Genomic DNA, 18,900 nt, shown 5'->3' on the forward strand with positions numbered 1-18,900 from the left:
CATCACAACCCCCGCAGCCAGAGTTCGGAACACTGGAAGATTCTGACTTTCTGCCGAATCTGTGCGGAATTCATGCAAATTTCACACCCATTCTGCAAATGCTAAACTGCAAAATTCTGCACAGAACCAATACGGAGACAGTATTCAGATATGCGGAATTTCCGTTGTGTGAACGCGGCTTAGGCTGCAGTCACACGCCAGAATTTCTGCACTGAATTCTGCATTCATTTATATCCAATTCACTTCGGTAAAATTCCTGCGGCAGAAATTGTTCTGTGTGAATGGGACAGCAGAATCCCATTGAAGCGTATTGGCTATGAATCCATGCAGAATTTTCGTGCAGAAATTCTGCCAAAGGCCGGGTTCACACAGCAGAATTTTTGCACAGAATTCTGCAAGAATTTATAGACCATACACTTCAATAGGATTCTGCTGATTCCTATCACGCAACTGAATTTCTGCTGCAGGAATTTCATTGACGTTGCTATAAATTCATGCAAAATTCCATGTAGAATTTAGTGCAGAAATTCTGCAGTGTGAACGCAGCCTAAGAGTACGTTCATACGTTGCTGGCAGATCCATTGAAGTGAATGTAGTGAAGCTTGCAGCAGTTGTCAACGTATGAACGTACCCAAAAGGGCTTTTAACTGAATATTTGGCGCCATCACCAAATCCGGTATTAAAAATTTTTATTCATGAATATCAGCGCCACTATTTTTGAAACCTCAACACCCTTTAGGATTTTGTATGAATGACAGAAATCTTCACGATTTGAAGATTTTCCATGTAGAGACTCCATGGGCACACTAAGTGTCATAACTCAATGTGCTAGAGTCTTCAGGGTACCACAGATCCGCTCCTTCAGGGTACGTTCACACGTGTGGATTTTTTAGCGGTATTTCAAAGTGGGCGGGCTATTCTCAGCAGATTTTCCGTTGCGGAATTTACGCTGCGGAAAATCCGCCACAGTCCCTACTGACTTCAATGGGGCTTGCGGCGGATTTTCCGCAGCGTACATTCCGCCGCGGACAGCCGAGAAGAGCCTGCCCACTTTAAAATACGCAGCGGAAAACCTGCTAAAAAAAAATCTGCGCGTGTGAAAGTACCCTTAGGGTCAAAGCTTCAGATACTTAAAATATAAACAGGGCAAGGTTTTTGGATCAAGGAAGGTTTGCGGAAAGATCCTTTCCGCAATGGCTTATTGTAGGGTAGTGCACAGTTTGTATCCATTTCAGAGCATTTCGTAGTCTTCAGAACACAGGGAAATGTAATGACGGTTTCCGTCCCTATGGCAATATTAAAAGTCTGACCCAAGATATTCATAAAGATATGTCTGGAACGTGAAACTGAACGTACAATAATGATAGAAGGACTCCTGAAACCAGTATGGCCAGTTCAGGAGTCTAGTGCTAAACCATTATTCTCCATTTCTTCCTCTAACACTAGCATATTTCTCTATATTCTTCTGAAATCTGATCAGGTTCCTTAATGATCTTTATACGAAGAAAAAAACAAAAAAAAAAAACATAAAAATCATATTTATTAAATATATTATACATATACATATACACACATATATATATATATATATACATACACACACACACACTATGCCCTGTGGGCAAACTACAAGACTGTCGCTAAGGAGTCGATTGATTAAGAAACAGGAAAACCACTTTCTGGGACAGGACGGGAAACAGTCATTTTTACCTCAAGTGACCCATACACCGTGAAGAATCTTGTATATGACAGACAGACCAAAAGATGCATGCTGGATTTTAATTCAAGGCTATAATAATACTTCAGTGCATTAACAGAGATTTCAATCACTTCCGCCCTGTAGGAATCCTTGCAAGTCTACTACCCATACTATCACTGAGGTACCAAGTAAGGGCTGGTACTCTTCCGATTTTACCATCATTTTGAAGGGACTTAATTGGTGCCAAGCCCCAACATCAATGGAAATGCACAAAAAAATAAAAATAAAAACTCTAATATTCAAACTTGTGTATAAAGGATTTTGCCAAGGAATCCCCCTTCTGCACATTTCATGCAACAATTTCATATCACGTTAGACTGGGTTTATATGTTTGGATGGGTTTGAAAGTACTGGATGAAAGGGCAGAAAATCCCCCTATTTCATCCAGTACAACGGTGGACACCATAAGACAAATCAGACGGACCTCAACTAAGTCATTGGGACCCATTAGGCGATGGCATTTTTTGTTTGGCTGCTATGGAAGCTCAGAACATTGGAAAAGCTAAGAAGCATTGTGAGCCTAGCCTTACTTAAAGGGGTCGTCCAGGATGGTTTTTTTTTTTACCTAACAGCTTCCAGTCTGATGTCACCCAGTCCCCTGCTCCTTCCTGCAGCCAATCACTGACTAAGGTTGGAAACAGTCTTGAAAAAGGGAAAGAATGGCGACAATGGGAATCCAAATTTTCACCGCCTCCAGTGATATAAAATCTCTCACCAGACAACCCCTTGAAGCAAGTCAGTGTTCCATGCAGTTCTTGATACAACATTTTAGTCTTTAATGTTCTATTCTATAGATTTAGTGACCTGTAAACATTCAAAAGAAATGAATAAAACATTAAATATTCATCTTCACATATTAATTCCAGAAAAGAAACCATGCAAAAGAAAGGCATGGTGTGTTCTGCATATTCATTCCACAAATATGTAGGATCATGTACATGTGTGCCAGCACAATGCTGGATACTACAACCAAGCCAAGGAGGGTTTTGAAAGACATTCTAAATTTAACATGAAAATGGAACCTAAAACATAACAGGGATGGTAGGAGATACATAGACTTAGGGGGTAAAATACTCCAATGGCCTTTTTGTGGCCTGGCCTTACACTCATTTGGCTGAAAGCAAATTTCCCCTAAATACATCTTGTTCGACTTAGGGTCCCATTGCATTGAAAACCAGTACAGTAGAGTTTCCCAATAATGGACACTCATGGTGTGTAAAAAAAAAAAAAAAAAAAAAAGGGTCCACCATTAAGAGATGTCCCTTATTTGGGGAAAAGGCTCAAATTCTTCCTAAATGACGGAATACTGTACTCACTCCAGAGTGTAGTTACCTATAAGACAATAACATTCAACATTACAGTAGAATCTCCCAGTGTCCTTTAACCTCCCATTATCCCCCCCGTATGATTTCACCCCGTGCCATCTTATTCCCCCGTGCATTGTTCCAAATTACACCCCGCCCCCCCCCCTGTGCCACATCTTTCCCCTTGATCCCCCCTCCCAGTACCATTTCATTCCGCTTTTATTATTACCTTCTGTGTAAATTCATCACCCCCCTTTTATGAAGTGGCACAGGGGAATAAAGGGAGAATAAAATGGTGCAGGAGGTGATAAATAGGGGGTGATGAATTTGTACAGAGGGCAATTAACCACCACTAGGGGGGGGAATCCAGAGGAAATTATGTGGCATGGGGGGGGGGGTAATGATTTGGCACAAGGGATCAGGGAAGGAGGGGGGTGAATGCTGTTGCCAGCGGACGTACAAAAGCAGGAGACAACTGTTTATACAATGGTCTTCTGCTTCTGTGATGGAGCTTCTGCAGGGGGTGCAGCAGTGGCCTGGGCCCCTTACTGGGGCATTGGCTGTACCCCCTGATGTTCAGCTCTTTGTACAAGGTAGGGCCAGCACATAAGCCTTGTTGTCCCCTATTGGGTGTGTCCGCGCCCACCTAGGAATGTCCCCTATTCAGAGGGTCCAAATACACCGTCTTATGGAACTCTGCCGGGGAATAAAAAAATAAATAAATAAATAAATAAATAGTCCACTATTGAGAAGTGTCCCCTATTGTGAGATGTCCACTAAAGATGATGTCACTGTGTATGGATGAACTATGGTAAAGGTAACCAAGTTATCATGTGCCATCTGAGGAAAATCCTAATAAAATGTAGGCGGATCCTGTCAAAAATCAACAGAATGAGATGACTTTGGTCTCAAGTATATAACTTATTTTACCCCAAGACAAGGTAAGCGTTCTCCTACAAATCCACATACCATACGGATGTATATATTTGTTACAGGATGTTTCTATACAATTGATTTTCCTCGATCAAGTGAGCAAGGAAAAGGCTGATTATGTGTATCTTGGGCAAAATGTAAAATGTTTATTAAAAACTGCTTGTGTAAATACAGGCCAAGGAATACACATGCGGCTCTTGTGATTGACAAGATAATTTATCCCTCCTAAGGCTTTTCACACTGCTGTTATGACACTGAAGGGGGAGGCAGGAAGAATAGCGGAAAAAAATAAAAAAAATACTGCAAACGCCGTCTTTCTCCTGCTATTCCCGTTAAAAAAAAAAATGCCCCCGTAATAGTAAATGTGATCAGTCGGGACCAGTTGTTGCCCGTTGCTCCCAGTCACAAGAACAGTCGTGAAAGTCACACACAAAAAAAAATAAAAATTATTGGCCATTCTGGACAGGGAGCAACGGCAGTGTGAAAAGGGGCCTTAGAAGGACTGGCACATTGACAGCTTTAAGGGAGGGTGTTAAAAACTTAAATTTAAACAATGAGTATGTTTATTGTATTCGTAAAGCATTTTTTCCTGTGATTTTTTTTATCATATAATATATATTTATATATATTTTATTATTAAAATAATCATGAAACCTTGCAGCTTTCATTCTGTCCACTAGGGCTTAAAATTACACTGAGACTCCCTCATTACCCAGTAACGACTTTCTTTTCATCACAGACAGGAGCACAGTAAGAGGTGACACCATTAGATGCATAACACTGGGTCCAGCGTCATTCACAGCAGAGATCAGCATCCTTCTATCCTGTTGAATGACCTGTGAAAAAGGTCAAAGGAGAATGCCTAGTAGTATCTCCAATTCATTCATATGAATAGGAAAGTTTGGCTATTGCAGTCTATGTGTCCTGTTTAAAGCATACATCACAAAAAAAAAAATACAAAAAAAAAAAAATCAATCATGTTTTAGTATTTGGCTCTAATAAGGAATCCGAAAAATCTAGGCGATACATTCCCTTTATAGTTTAGAGATTTTAGAATTTAAAAAGGTTTTAAAAAGGTAACTTCCCCACAAGATGGCCCACATCTTTACTGCATTTTGTGAATTATACTTAATTAAAGCTTCACAAGACTTTCTGGCTTATCCATGAGGGTATCTGGACTACAGTATACAGCATCAAATTTCACCCTACCCCCAATATGACAGAGAATGATCCAACAGGTGTGTTAGCAAAAAGCAGAGCAGACACTGGAGGATTACAGACTACAAGAATCAACATATTAGAAGGAGAGAGAAGAAAGAGAAGAAAAAAAAATAAAAATAAAAATTTAAAAAAATATATATATTTTAAATAAAATATGCTTTTTCGTACTGGGGAGCTCTATATCAAGACACTTTCATGTGGTCTTTCCTCCAAAACACATGTACCCAACACAGTGACATTAATATAGCCATTAGGACAAAAATCCCATGCTCCATCTATACCAAACTGTGTGACATGTTCACGTTACACAAGTGTATTTAGTTACCTGATCCCATGACCCCTTGACAATAGTCGTCATTAACAGTGACAAGTCCCATAAGTCAATGTTCTGATCTTACAAGGTTACCATCAGGAGAAGTATGCCCTGGCCACCATACAACTCATGTTTCATTTAACCAGATGGCAACCATAGAAAGGTGAAAAGATATAGATTGTGACTTACAAGTCCAGCTGACAGCCATTCGTTCTATTCTGCCATCCAAGCTACCATACAAAAATGAGATCTACCACTTTGGCATTTGGATGTTCTTGTCAAGTATCCTTTTTTCCCCCACAAAGTATGTGTTTGGCATTTGTCCTAGCGTTGGACAGAACTTGATTTACACAAAAATAGCACCAGATTTCTATGTAAGGTCTAGCTAGAGTCAATATTAAAGGTGTACTCCGATTGAATGTCACTAGCAAACCCGATAGAGGGCCCATGATTCCAGGAAGGACGGAAAAATGTCCTTAAATCAATGAAGCAGCAGCATGTGTGAGCAATTTTTTTGCTTCTTTTATCTTCCATGGGGTTCCGAAGATTGCTGAACCCAGCAGATGGGACAGGTCCTCCAGTGGAATAGACACGCTTTGTATCTTTACTGGAAAAAAAAAAGCTCTTTACTGGAAAAAAAGGTGGCCAAAAAAAGGGGTATTCCTACACATGATGCCCACAGCTGTCCCTTCATACACGTTCTAACATTCCATGTACGTCCGACTTGGCAAGAGCTCATGTGGTCAAAATTAGGAAGGCAGCGGCTTATCTCCCCAGGTACAAAAGAACCGGGCAGTTAAAAGGGGTACTCCACTGCTCAGCATTTGGAACAAACTGTTCCCAACGCTGGTGCCGGGAGCTCGTGACATCATAGCACCGCCCCCTCATGACGTCACACCCCACCCCCTCAATGCAAGTCTATGGGAGGGGGCGTGACGGCTGTCACGCCCCCTCCCATAGACTTGCATTGAGGGGGCAGGGCTATGACATCACGGGCTCCCGGCGCCGTATCCAGCGTTCGGAACAGTTTGTTCCAAACGTTGAGCAGCGGAGTACCCCTTTCAATCATACCCCAGAGGGGTAGAATTGGTAGGTCCCCATATACATTAAAACTGCCCCTTCTGTCAAAGTCAGTAGGATTTTTTTCTAATGTGTATGGGGAGGGCCACCTAAGTAAACATTAAAATATTTTTAAGATTCGGAGGACCATCAACATTCATGCGTTTCTTATCTCTCAACAGATGCAGTCTTGGGAGGTCCCGAAGAACACTGATCTTTGTCAAGAGAGTTGATTGAAAAATCTTGCATCCATTATGCGCTACAAAAAACCATTCCCTGTGAAACGTCGGTACCGTATGGCCAAGTGCTAGATCTCCATTCCATCTGTTCATGCCAAAGATGACTTTCCTGAATGAGTCACAGAATGTTTTTTTGGGTCTTTGGGAAAACACAATAAAGGAATGCGTCTTGTGCATAGAGAGGCTGGAGAATGTCTGGAGAATAGCAGGGTTAGTCACACATTTACATTTTACTGAACTGCTTCATTAAACATATCAGTCATCACCCGGTGGTTTATGCAATAGGGGTAATAAAAGTGTTGTGACAGATTTAAGAACAATCCCTCGGCTGCAAAGAAGGGAGAGGATCCTCATTAAAATGCAGCACCTGGAGATATTCAGCGTGGCTGAAATCTCACTTGTACTACCAGGAGGCATATGTAACAGCAAGGAGAGTTCTAAGCATTATAGTCGATGGGGTTAATTTTCACCATATGATGTGTGGCACTTATCAGGTATGGTAGAGTTGGTAAGGCTTCTCAATAACATTCTAATGTACACTCAGCTAATAGCTATGGCCTTTACCCACCCCAAAGAAAAATACTACACCACTTAACCCATAAACCTGCACCTTATCAGGGAAACAGTTCAGGCAGATCTAAATTTGCCGGGTCAGTGTCTGGTTGACCCACTATTAGAGACCTGTAGTGCAATTTAAAGGGGTACTCCCGTGGAAATTTTTTTTTAATTTTTTAATTTATTTTTTTAAATCAACTGGTGCCAGAAAGTTAAACAGATTTGTAAATCACTTCTATTAAAAAAATCTTAATCCTTCCAGTACTTTTTAGGGGCTGTATACTAAAGAGAAATCCAAAAAAAAGAAATGCATTTTCTCTGATGTCATGACCACAGTGCTCTCTGCTGACCTCTGCTGTCCATTTTAGGAACTGTCCACAGCTGGAGAAAATCCCCATAGCAAACATACTGCTCTGCGCAGTTCCTAAAATGGCCACAGAGGTCAGCAGAGAGCACTGTGATCATGACATCAGAGGAAATGCATTTCTTTTTTGGATTTCTCTTTAGTATACAGCCCCTAAAAAGTACTGGAAGGATTAAGATTTTTTTAATAGAAGGGATTTACAAATCTGTTTAACTTTCTGGCACCAGTTGATTTAAAAAAAATATATATATATTTCCACGGGAGTACCCCTTTAACTTATCCCCTATCTGAAGGAGGGGGGGGGGGGTAAGTGTCTGACCCTTGGGACCCACACAATCTTCTGTATGGGGCCATGGCAGAATGCTGGAAGGGGGCGTTCCGACTTCCGTCCCAGCGCGAGGCGGAGGCCGACAAGCCCCCTCCATGTATCCCACAGAGTCATGTGCCCCCCGACGAAGCGCAGTAGCGGGAAACGTACGTTGGGGTAAGTGCAGGTGGCATATGGCTCTACATTGGCTTACTATTCCTTTTTCCTTTTCTGTGCATGTTTATTGTTCGAATTGCTCTGAACAGGGTTTATATGTACCCTCAGTGACATACCCTATATCATATGACTATTTATATGCGCTTTATTTGCTTTATTGCCTACACCCCCTGCATGTCTTCAGTCCTGTACACTGTGCTTATGCATTTTTTTTATGCATTTGTATTTCTAATTAAAGTTTTGCATATTTTTGTACATTTATTGCTGAATTTCTTGATTGGGTGCGTTATGTGAAACTTTAGCAACATACATTAAAATTTTGTGTTTGGTGACAAATACATCCATGAGCTTAACTCCAAAATTCTAGCAGGTTAACCCCTGTTCTCTCTTTTTTATAACAAGAATTTGATAGAACCGACTGTTGAATGAAAATATACATTGCATAGTAACTGCCTAAACGGAAAACTCCCTCCTGCACTAGTCAAGGACTGCGCTAGAGCCGGGGGTCAATGTTATCACCCACATTCTCAATGCCACAGTCAGGAGGCTGCCCTGCATAAACATGGTCAACTCCCTGGCACAGAAGGACATCTATGCTAATTAAAGGGCTGGATGACACTGGGTGGCCCGAGCTGGAAGAACACATGCCCTGGGGTGATGTTTAGCAAACATTGGTTGCTGAAGGAAATATCAAAATATTTCAAATACTTTGGGATTCCTTTTTCTATTTGCGGAACTATTTTACTGTTTCCTACTGCCCACCAAACCTTCTCTAAGGTAGCCAAGTCTGTTCCCTTACACACCAACAAGAGGTGCCAACACTTTCTCATTTGCCCAATATTTCAACAACAATCTGAAACACTTTATAGCAGCGCTGCCATCTGGTTAAAATCGTATGGCCTAGAACTTTACCAAGAAGTTCCCTTTCCCCATTCTAGGTATATGGTCATGACTGATATCCATCTAATATACCTGACCAGATTAGCGTTATTAAAAAGGAAAACTGTCCGCTTTCTTCCCCCGCACTAACCAACGGCACTGGATGGTAGTTTGATCCTTACAGTGCCCGGATCCGCCGCACCGTTCAGCTTTAATCTTCTATTTTCGCTATATGCAAATGAGGTGCTAACTGCCACTCTGATGTCAGTGGCGCCTGCTGCAGTGCCGCCCAGCTCATCAATATTCCTCCTCTCTCTTCATTACAGAGTGGGGAGAAGAGGGAGAGGGGGAGGGAGGGGAGGAATATTGATGAGCTGGGCAGCACTGCGGCAGGCGGCATTGACATCAGAGTGCCAGTTAGCACCTGATTTGAATATACCGAAAACAGAAGAAGATTAAGGGCGAACGGCGCGGCGGATCCGGGCACGGTAAGGATCAAACTGATCAGCGTCCCCCGTACTACCAGCCAGTACCGCTGGTTAGTGCGGGTGAAGAAAGCTAACAGTTTTCCTTTAAAAGGGGTACTCAACTGGAAGACTTTTTTTTTTAATCAACTGGTGCCAGAAAGTTAAACAGATGTGTAAATTACTTCTACTTAAAAATCTTAATCCTTCCAGTACACATCAGCTGCTTTTATGATCCACAGGAAGTACTTTCTTTTTGGATTTCCTTTCTGCTGACACCTCCGTCTGAACTGTCCAAAGCAGGATAGGTTTTCTATGGGGATTTGCTCCTACTCTGGACAGTTGCTGAAATGGACAGAGGTGTCAGTAGAAGGCACTGTGGTCCGGCAGAAAGGAAATTCAAAAAGAAAAGAACTTCCTGTGGAGCATAGAGCAGCTGATAAGTACTGGATGACAAATTAAGATTTTTTTAATAGTAGTAATCGTAAAAAAATAAATAAATACATTTACAAATCAAACTTTCTGGCACCAGTTGATTTAAAAATAAAATAAAATTTTTTCCAGTGGATTAACCCTTTATATTCTATGGATAGAAATCAAGTTAAATAGGTGGCCTATGAAAAGTAGTATGTGGAATTTTTATAGAAAATTGCCAGAAGCAAAACTTAGAAAAAACAAAACATAACCTCCTTTGTGTAATTATATCTGATAAGTATTATGGAAATGAAAGTATAATCCACAGAATAGGAGTCCATAAAAGGCTTCCAAATTTTTGAAAAAAAATATTGACATTTGTAAAGAAAAATCAGTAGCACAATCCTGGCCCAACCACATTTCCATTGACCCAAGGGGACCCAAGTCTGTTTCTAAGACTCCTGAATTTGACATTAAATGAGGACTGACAGATCCAAAAACTTTTTAAATGTTACAGATAAAAAAAAAAAAAAAAAAAAAAAAAAAACTTTTGTAATATGGTTATAAAATTTGATTTCTTAGGCCCCTTTCACACTACAGGTATCATCCTGTAAAAACCTCCGTTATTACTACCGGCAAATAGTCCTGAAAACTGCCGTCAAAAAAATCCCCTTCATGTCAATGGGATTTTTTGACCATCCTCTTGCATCAGTTATGTCCGTTTTTACTAAGGTCTTATTTTTGACGGCACCAAAGACAGTGCATGCACTAACTTTTGTTATGTCAAATATAACGGTGGAAAAACGTTTTTATCATCTTTTTTGTACTGCGCATGCTCAGCACAGCATCACATCCAGGAATCACACGGACATAAAATAACGGTCTATAACGGATGGCACATGTCCGCAATATTTACAGAATGTCCGTCAAAATTGGTCATCAGTTATCATAGCCATTTTTTTCATGACCCGTTAATGCTGAATAATGGATGTCAGAATGCAGGTACATAACTGTAGTGTGAAAGGGGCACTCTTGTGAATTTTTTTTATTTTTAAATTAACTGGTGCCAGAAAATATAGCATATTTGTAACTTCTATTAAAAGAAAAAAAAATAATCTTTAATAATCCTTCCAGTACTTAGCTGCTGTATGCTCCACAGGAAGTTCTTTTCTTGTTAAATTTATTTTCTGTCTGACCTCAGTGCTCTCTGCTGACACTGTCTCAGGAATTGTCAAGTGCAGGAGTAAATCCCCATAAGCAAACCTCTTCTCTTGACAGTTCCTGAGACAGACAGACAGGTGTCAGCAGAGAGCACTGGCGTCAGACAGAAAAAAAATCAAAAAGAAAAGAACTTTCTTTGGAAGGATTAAGATTTTTTAAATAGAAGTAATTTACAAATATGTTTAACCTTCTGGCACCAGTTAATAAAAAAAATAAAATAAAAATAAAAAACGGCTCCTGAAAATCCCACCACTAGGGATCCCCATACTTACTGGGTCACTAACCAGCATCAGGCTGTCTGGGCATGCTGGGAGTTGTCGTTTTACAACAGTCTGAGGCACAGTGGTTGAGGAACACTGTACTAAAAGTATTTTCAGACAGGATTTCGATTGAAAGGGAATTGTGTGTAACCCACATCTGCCCATCCTCCAAGCACCTAGGCACTGCTGATGCACAAAGGGCCAGAGCCATCCCTTTCAGAAATAAGGAAAGAAAAATTAAAAATTAAAAAAAAATTATAATAAATATATATATATATATATATGAATATTTAAGGATCTAAAATTATCCATCTTTTAGAAAGTTCTTTAGAAAGATCTAATTTTCTCAGGATTGTAAGAAAAACGCCTTGTATGCTCGACTAAAAAGGAAAGTCTTAAAAAAAAAAAAATAAATAAATAAATAAATTCTGAGTAGTCAATATTAATATTAGAATTTTAGTATATTTCTATGTGTAATACTGAGCAATTTTTATCTGTATCCTAATTCACTGGGCAAATAATCGCTCGAAGCCAATAGTTTTTTACCCTTTGTTTATAGAGATTAGGTTTGCTCCGATTTCAAATCTTTTCCCCAGAACACTCCCTCTACTGGGTTTCAGACGCGAAGATCCCTTCCCCCCCCCCCCCCTTTCTTACATCTAGTCTAAGTTTATTTTGGCCACTCTCTCCAGCAGTGGAGTAAAGTTTATGTAGACAACTATTGTTTTCCCATTTGCAAAACTTAAATTCATTTCGAGAAAAGGGGACTGACAGCAGACATTCCCATGGGCATTGCCAACTATACAACGCCGAGACCCACTCCCCCTCTCCTCGGCCCGTCTGGCTGCCAAGAGGCCTGAACACTAAAAAACACATATGGATTTCAGAACAGTTAGAGCATTGTAATACACAGAATTCCTAACATTTGTTATTCAGGATCTGCGAGTCTTCCTGAGGCCGTCTACAGAACTTATGACCAATGTACAGGGCTAGGTTATTTTATTTTTTTGCCAATGAGCAGAAACCTTATACCTCACCAAAATAGGATACAACAGGAGAAAAAAGGTTACAATCTTAACTAAAAGGGTGTCTCTTTTGGAAAATCCTGCATTTTTTTTTTTTAATGTACGGCGCAACCAAATTTGCAGACAGAAATTCATAAGAAAACTGCAAGTCTGCAACTTTTAGGGGAGGGGGGGGGTTGTTTTTACACAGTGCACCTTATGGTAAAAATTATACATTCATTCTGAAGGTCAATGCGATTAAAACGATACCCAATTTATATAGTTTTTATATTGTACAAATATATATATATATATGATGTCCCGATACCGATACTAGTATCGGGGCAGATACTAGCCATTTCCCTGGTATCTGGGACTCTTTTAGTGTCCCCGATACCAAATCCGATACCTGCTGCCGCTCCACTGCCCAGTTCTCCCGTCCGCATCATGGCATTCCATGGAGGAGCATGTGACACACACGTCACTCCACCTCCTCCACTGCACCCACCATAATTCTACGGAAGAAGCAGAGTGACGTGTATGTCACATGCTCCTCCATATTACACCATTAACCATTATGCTGACGGGAAAATGGGGCAGCAGCAGCACCCGTCAGAGGAGAGCCGCAGGTGAGCTGTTCACAAGGGTGGGGGCTTGCGGTCTACAGGGGGCTGCTGCAAGTGTCTGCAAGGGGATACTACCTAATATTAAAGAATCTTACAGCAGAGTCACCTGCACTAACTTGAATTTACAGGTAGATAGTGCAGGTGACCCGGTTTCTACCGCTGCTCACCATGTGGCCATCGGTTTCGCCACCAATGCAATTTTTTTTTTGTTCTGCCCAATGGAGAAGAGAGAAATCTTGGCTCATGTTACAGCAGCCGCCTCCATTGCGCACAACAAGGAACCCACATATACGGTAAGCAGCGCCAGAGACCGGATCACCATGGTGTCAAATTCCCTTTAAAATAAAAGTACTCGAACTTGGTATCGGCGAGTACTAGAATTAAAAGTATCTGTACTTGTACTCTGTCTTAAAAAAAATAAAAAATAAAGTGTATCGGGACATCCCTATTATATATATTAAATAAAATTAAAGTTTTTTTATAGGGGTCAGAAAATGACAATTTTTCCATATACGGGGGATGTATGAGGGCTCATTTTTAGTGCCATCATCTGGAGTTTTTAATCAGTATCATTTATTTTGATGGGACTTTTTAATGGCTTATTTACAAATATATGATGTGGTTAAAAATCTGTATTTTTGGTGTTTTTTTCATTTACGCCATTTACTGTGCGGGATCATATACATTATATTTTAATAGTTTGGACATTTACGCACACAACAATACCCAATATATTAATTTCTTTTTTCCTTTTTGTAAAATTGGAAAATAACAGAGGTTTGATTCTTTATTAGGGGAGGGGGGTTTTATATAATTTTAGATTTTTACACTTTTTAATTCCCCATAGGGGACTTTGTTATGCAATCATTAGATAGCCTTTACTGTATAATGCTATGCCTATGGCATAGCATTACACAGTGAGATCAGAGATCCACTGATATAGCCTGGCTGGTCAACAGGCAGGAGGGAGGTTCCGCCATTTTGGTTTGTGGAACCAGATGTGATAGCAGGGGTTCCGTGAGGTCCCCTGAGATGCAGGCATCTTCCACTTTCAACACCGTGATCAGCGCTGATCACATTGTCTAAAGGGCTAAATGCAAGCAGTGGTGGTATCGCTGCTGCAAAGCATAAGCAGTGAGTGTGAGGCTACTGATAGCAGCTGACACTTACTGCTCTGAAGCAAGCGCAGCTCGTGCACTTGCTTCAAAGATGCTTAAGGATTCCGGGAGTACAGGTACGCCCTTTGTACTTAGAGTACCTGTCACCAAATAAAACTTTTAATATATAGTGTTCCTTATGTAATTAGACACTTCTCCATTGGCGTGCTTTTAAAATTAATTAACAAATATGTTTAAAATGTAAAAGAAAAAACGGCCACTAGGCGACTGTTCTGTTCCCAGCGACAATTAGTGAGTTTGGTTTAGTCTCCTCCCGGATTGGCAGGAGACCAAACTCAGGCTGTATTTCTCTGCACAGAGCTTGATTAACAGCTCCACCGAGCCTCACTGAAACATGGAGAGCCTGAGGTCTTCTATTCATCACAGCAACATTGTGAGGGCGGAAGTGGTCCCCCAGCAGGCTGCAGTGATGTCAAGTCTGTTGGGAAACGCCCACTTTCTCCTGCTGGGAGATTGCATTATGTGAGCAGGATAAAAGGTAAGATTCAGAGCTTTAAAAAGCTGCGTACAGTGACCCCTCGACCAACGATGGCCCCGACATACGATAATTTTAACATGCGATGGCCTCTCAGAGGCAATCGCATGTTGAAGGCAGCATCAACATATGATGCTTTTTTATGTCGGGCCATCGCGTAAGCGGCTATCCGGCTGCCGCCGGAAAGCCGTTTACGGTGCCCCGTGAGCTCCGGTGATGGTCACTCACCTGTCCTCAGGGCTCCAGCGAGTCCTCTTCAGGATCCCCTGCATCGTCGGTGCTCTCCATCGACATCATCCCGTCGCCCCGTTATCCAATAGGAGCGGCGTACGTAGCGACGTGATGGCGGCGACTGAGAGCGCCGTTGCTGGGGAAGCAGAGGCCTTACCGGAGCGTCAGGGGACACCTCGGGGACGCGGCGACAGCGACATCCAGGGCAGCGGTGACTGTCCGGAGCGGCAGGGACAGGTGAGTACAACTTTGTAACAGTGGTCTACAACCTGCGGACCTCCAGATTTTGCAAAACTACAACACCCAGCATGCCCGGACAGCCAACGGCTGTCCGAGCATGCTGGGTGTTGTAGTTTTGCAACATCTGGAGGTTCGCAGGTTGTAGACCACTGTCCTATACTTTGCACGGATCCCTCAACATACGATGGGTTCAACAAACGATGGTCCGTCGTATGTTGAGGGACCACTGAATATATATTTATTTTTTTATTTTTTTAACAGGCTAGCTTTGGCATTTTTTTTTTTTTTTTTACCATAGGCTTCTCAATACAATATACAAAATAAATGCCAAACCTACAAAATAAAAATAAAAAGTAATGCAGAAACAATTGTTAAAATTTCAACAGTACTGGAAGGCTTGTTTGTTTTTGTTTTAACTAGAAATTACAAATCCATATAAAACTTTTTCCACCAGAATATATTAAAAAGCCTCTTTTCTTTTGTAAAAACACAAAAGCAATGAAAATCATTGAATGGTGCAATACTCTTGTTCCTACAAAATAACTTTTTTTTCTGGACTAAGCTTTTAGGAGTCCATAATCTTTATTTTAGTAAAATGGAGGACTCCCAAGAAGCTTCTCTACAGAATACTCTTAGATAATAAAAAAAAAAAAAAAAGTATATGACAAGATTTAGTAATATTCTATGGTTTTGCATCTGCATCACTGGACTAATAGGCTACTCCAAACTACTAAGCACATGAAGATCTCTTCCATTGACTAACAAGTAACAAGTATTTTCCGCACTCACCACCGGGTTCAGCACGAGACGTTCCTATGTGGAGACGTCCACGGGATCAGAGCGAGGGCATCGCTTTGTGCGCTCAGAGGCGATAACCAGCTATTTCTCGCACTTGCACTTCATAGGCCAGACGAAGTGCAAGTGCGTGAAATAGCTCATGTGCTAGCTGATCGGGACATCGTGATTTTATCGCGATGGTCCCGGTCAGCTTGACTGAGCTGCCGGGAAGCTTTCACTTTCATTTTAGATGTGGCGATCAACTTTGATCGCCACGTCTAAAGGGTTAAAAGCACGCGGCACAGCAATCGGTGCCGCACACTATTAGCCCAGGGTCCCGGCTATCATTAGCCGCCGGGACCGACCCGGAATGACATGGGGACACGGCGTGACCCAATTTTATTTACCGGGATCAGGGCGTACAGGTACGCCCTACGTCCTTAACGACGCCGGACATAAATGTTTGTCCTGGTGAGCTGGTACTTAACGCACCAGGATGTACATTTACTTACAATGCCTAACCGCGAGCATCGGAGCGATGCTCTGGTCATGCACGGCAGGTCCCGGCTGCTCATAGCAGCCAGGGACCCGCCGGTAATGGCGGACATCTGCAATTGTGCGGATGTCCGCCATTAACCCCTCAGATGCCGTGATCAATACAGATCACAGCATCTGCATCATTGCGGTCTCTGAAATGGATGATCGGCTTGCCCGCAGCGCTGCTCCGGCAATCTGATCATCCAGAACAGCAGACGGAGGTCCCCTCACCTGCCTCCTCTGCCTTCCACGGGTCTTCTGCTCTGGTCTGCGGTCGAGCAGACCAGAGCAGAAGATGACCGATAATACTGATCAGTGCTATGTCCTATGCATAGCACTGAACAGTATTAGCAATCGAATGATTGCTATAAATAGTCCCATTTTCCCTCTTTCACCCCCAAAAAATGTAATAAAAAAAAAATAAAAATATATATATTTTATATACATATTTGGTATCGCAGCATGCATAAATATCAGAACTATTAAACTAAAGTGTTAATGATACCGTACAGTGAATGTAAAAAATAAAATTGAGTCCTTAAGGCCCAAAATGGGGATAAGAGGTCAAAGGGGTACTCCGGGGGAAAAAAAAATAAAATTTTATTCAACTGGTGCCAGAAAGTTAAACAGATTTGTAAACTACTTCTATTAAAAAATCTTAATCCTTCCAGTACCGTACTTATTAGCTGCTGAATACTACAGAGGAAATTCTTTTCTTTTTGGAACACAGAGCTCTCTGCTGACATCTCTGTCCATTTTAGGAACTGTCCAGAACTGTCCCCACAGCAAACATATGCTGCTCTGGACAGTTCCTAAAACTGACAGAAAAATCAGCAGAGCACTGTGCTCATGATGTCAGCAGCGAGCTCTGTGTTCCAAAAAGAAAATTTCCTCTGTAGTATTCAGCAGCTAATAAGTACTGGAAGGATTAAGATTTTTTTAATAGAAGTAATTTACGAATCAGTTTAACTTTCTGGCACCAGTTGATTTAAAAAAAATAAAGGAATAAAATAAAAAAAAAGTTTTCCACCGGAGTATCCCTTTAATGGTAGGCTTGTCTGGAGACACTGCAGTTCATGGTACCATGCTAAGGCCGCATAAACTGTGCTTACAGTAGCACAATCAACATTGTTGTTTTAAAAACCGGTTTATGGGACACCTCAGATAAATTGCTTTACCACTGGTTCTACAACCAAATCTACGCAACGCCGAACTGTTAGTATACCTGGAATGAATAATCAATGAGTATATTCACAGCACAGGCTGCTTATTTGACGAGCATAACCTTCCGGCCTTGCCTGCTTAGTGGGACCTTAGTGTTGCATTTTCAGTGTTAGGAAGTGTATTCCCGCATCCATAGTTTGCAATCAACCAAAAATATACTTTAATGCCTTAGACTTTAATTAAAGGGGTTATCCAGGAATTTTTTTTTATATATCAACTGGCTCCAGAAAGTTAAACAGATTTATAAATGACTACTATTAAAAAATCTTATTCCTTTCAGTACTTATGAGCTTCTGAAGTTGAGTTGTTCTTTTCTGTCTAAGTGCTCTGATGACACGTTTCTCAGTAACCGCCAAGTTTAGAAGCAAATCCCCATAGTAAACTTCTACTCTGTGCAGTTCCTGAGACAAGCAGAGATGTCAGCAGAGAGCACTGTTACCAGACAGAAAACAACAACTCAACTTCAGAAGCTGATAATTATTGAAAGGATCAAGATTTTTTTAATATAAGTAATTTATAAATCTGTTTAACTTTCTGGCACCAGTTAATATATTTAAAATAAATAAAATAAATAAATAAAATAAAAGGGTTTCCCTGGAATACCCCTTTAAGAATCCAGTGCCTCAGAAAAGCCCCATAATTAGGAGGTCCATAATATGCAGATTTTTTAGAGACCTAGGAAAAAGACGGCTCATAATACAATGAACATCTGAGGCAAAACAGAGGATACACTAAGGGAAATATTTTATATATAAAAATATATATTTTATTTATGTATTTTTTACTTCTGGTCTGTATTGCGTATTTATTTTTGTTTAATTTTTGTTCTGCTAGCCAAGTGCTTTTTCCAAATTGGTCTTGGCAGACACTTTTGGGTGCAGCGGTCACCAATTTATCACTTGCAAATAAGTCGCAATTTTAAAGTGTGACAAACCCAAACCCTCAGCGGTGCACTGGAAACCTGCTTTACAATGTGTGTTGTGAAGTAATTTTGTTCGTTTTGGCGGACTTACCACTTATTTATCACACAGCGAGAGGCGATTATAAGTGCATTTTTAAAAAAAAACATGCAACAAAAGTAAAAACAAATTTCAGTTAAAAATTTCACTTTGTGGGTTTACATAGGGCTGCGGATAAAC

General features: G+C 40.9%; 1 protein-coding gene across 2 annotated transcripts in view; it reads right to left on the minus strand.

Annotated features, from left to right (window-relative positions):
• The window catches only part of LOC130277129 (low-density lipoprotein receptor-related protein 5-like), a 154,610-nt gene that overhangs the window by 122,294 nt on the left and 13,416 nt on the right, over positions 1-18,900 (minus strand). The window contains exon 1 of one of the 2 annotated variants that reach the window (XM_056527496.1): positions 9,262-9,279. The exons of the other annotated variant lie outside the window; for it this stretch is intronic. The gene's annotated coding sequence lies outside the window, so the exon portion shown is untranslated. Of the gene's footprint in view, positions 1-9,261; positions 9,280-18,900 lie in introns of those variants that run through there. 2 annotated transcript variants of the gene reach the window in all.

This window comes from Hyla sarda, chromosome 6 (assembly GCF_029499605.1).
Source record: "Hyla sarda isolate aHylSar1 chromosome 6, aHylSar1.hap1, whole genome shotgun sequence".
NCBI classification, from domain to species: domain Eukaryota; kingdom Metazoa; phylum Chordata; class Amphibia; order Anura; family Hylidae; genus Hyla; species Hyla sarda.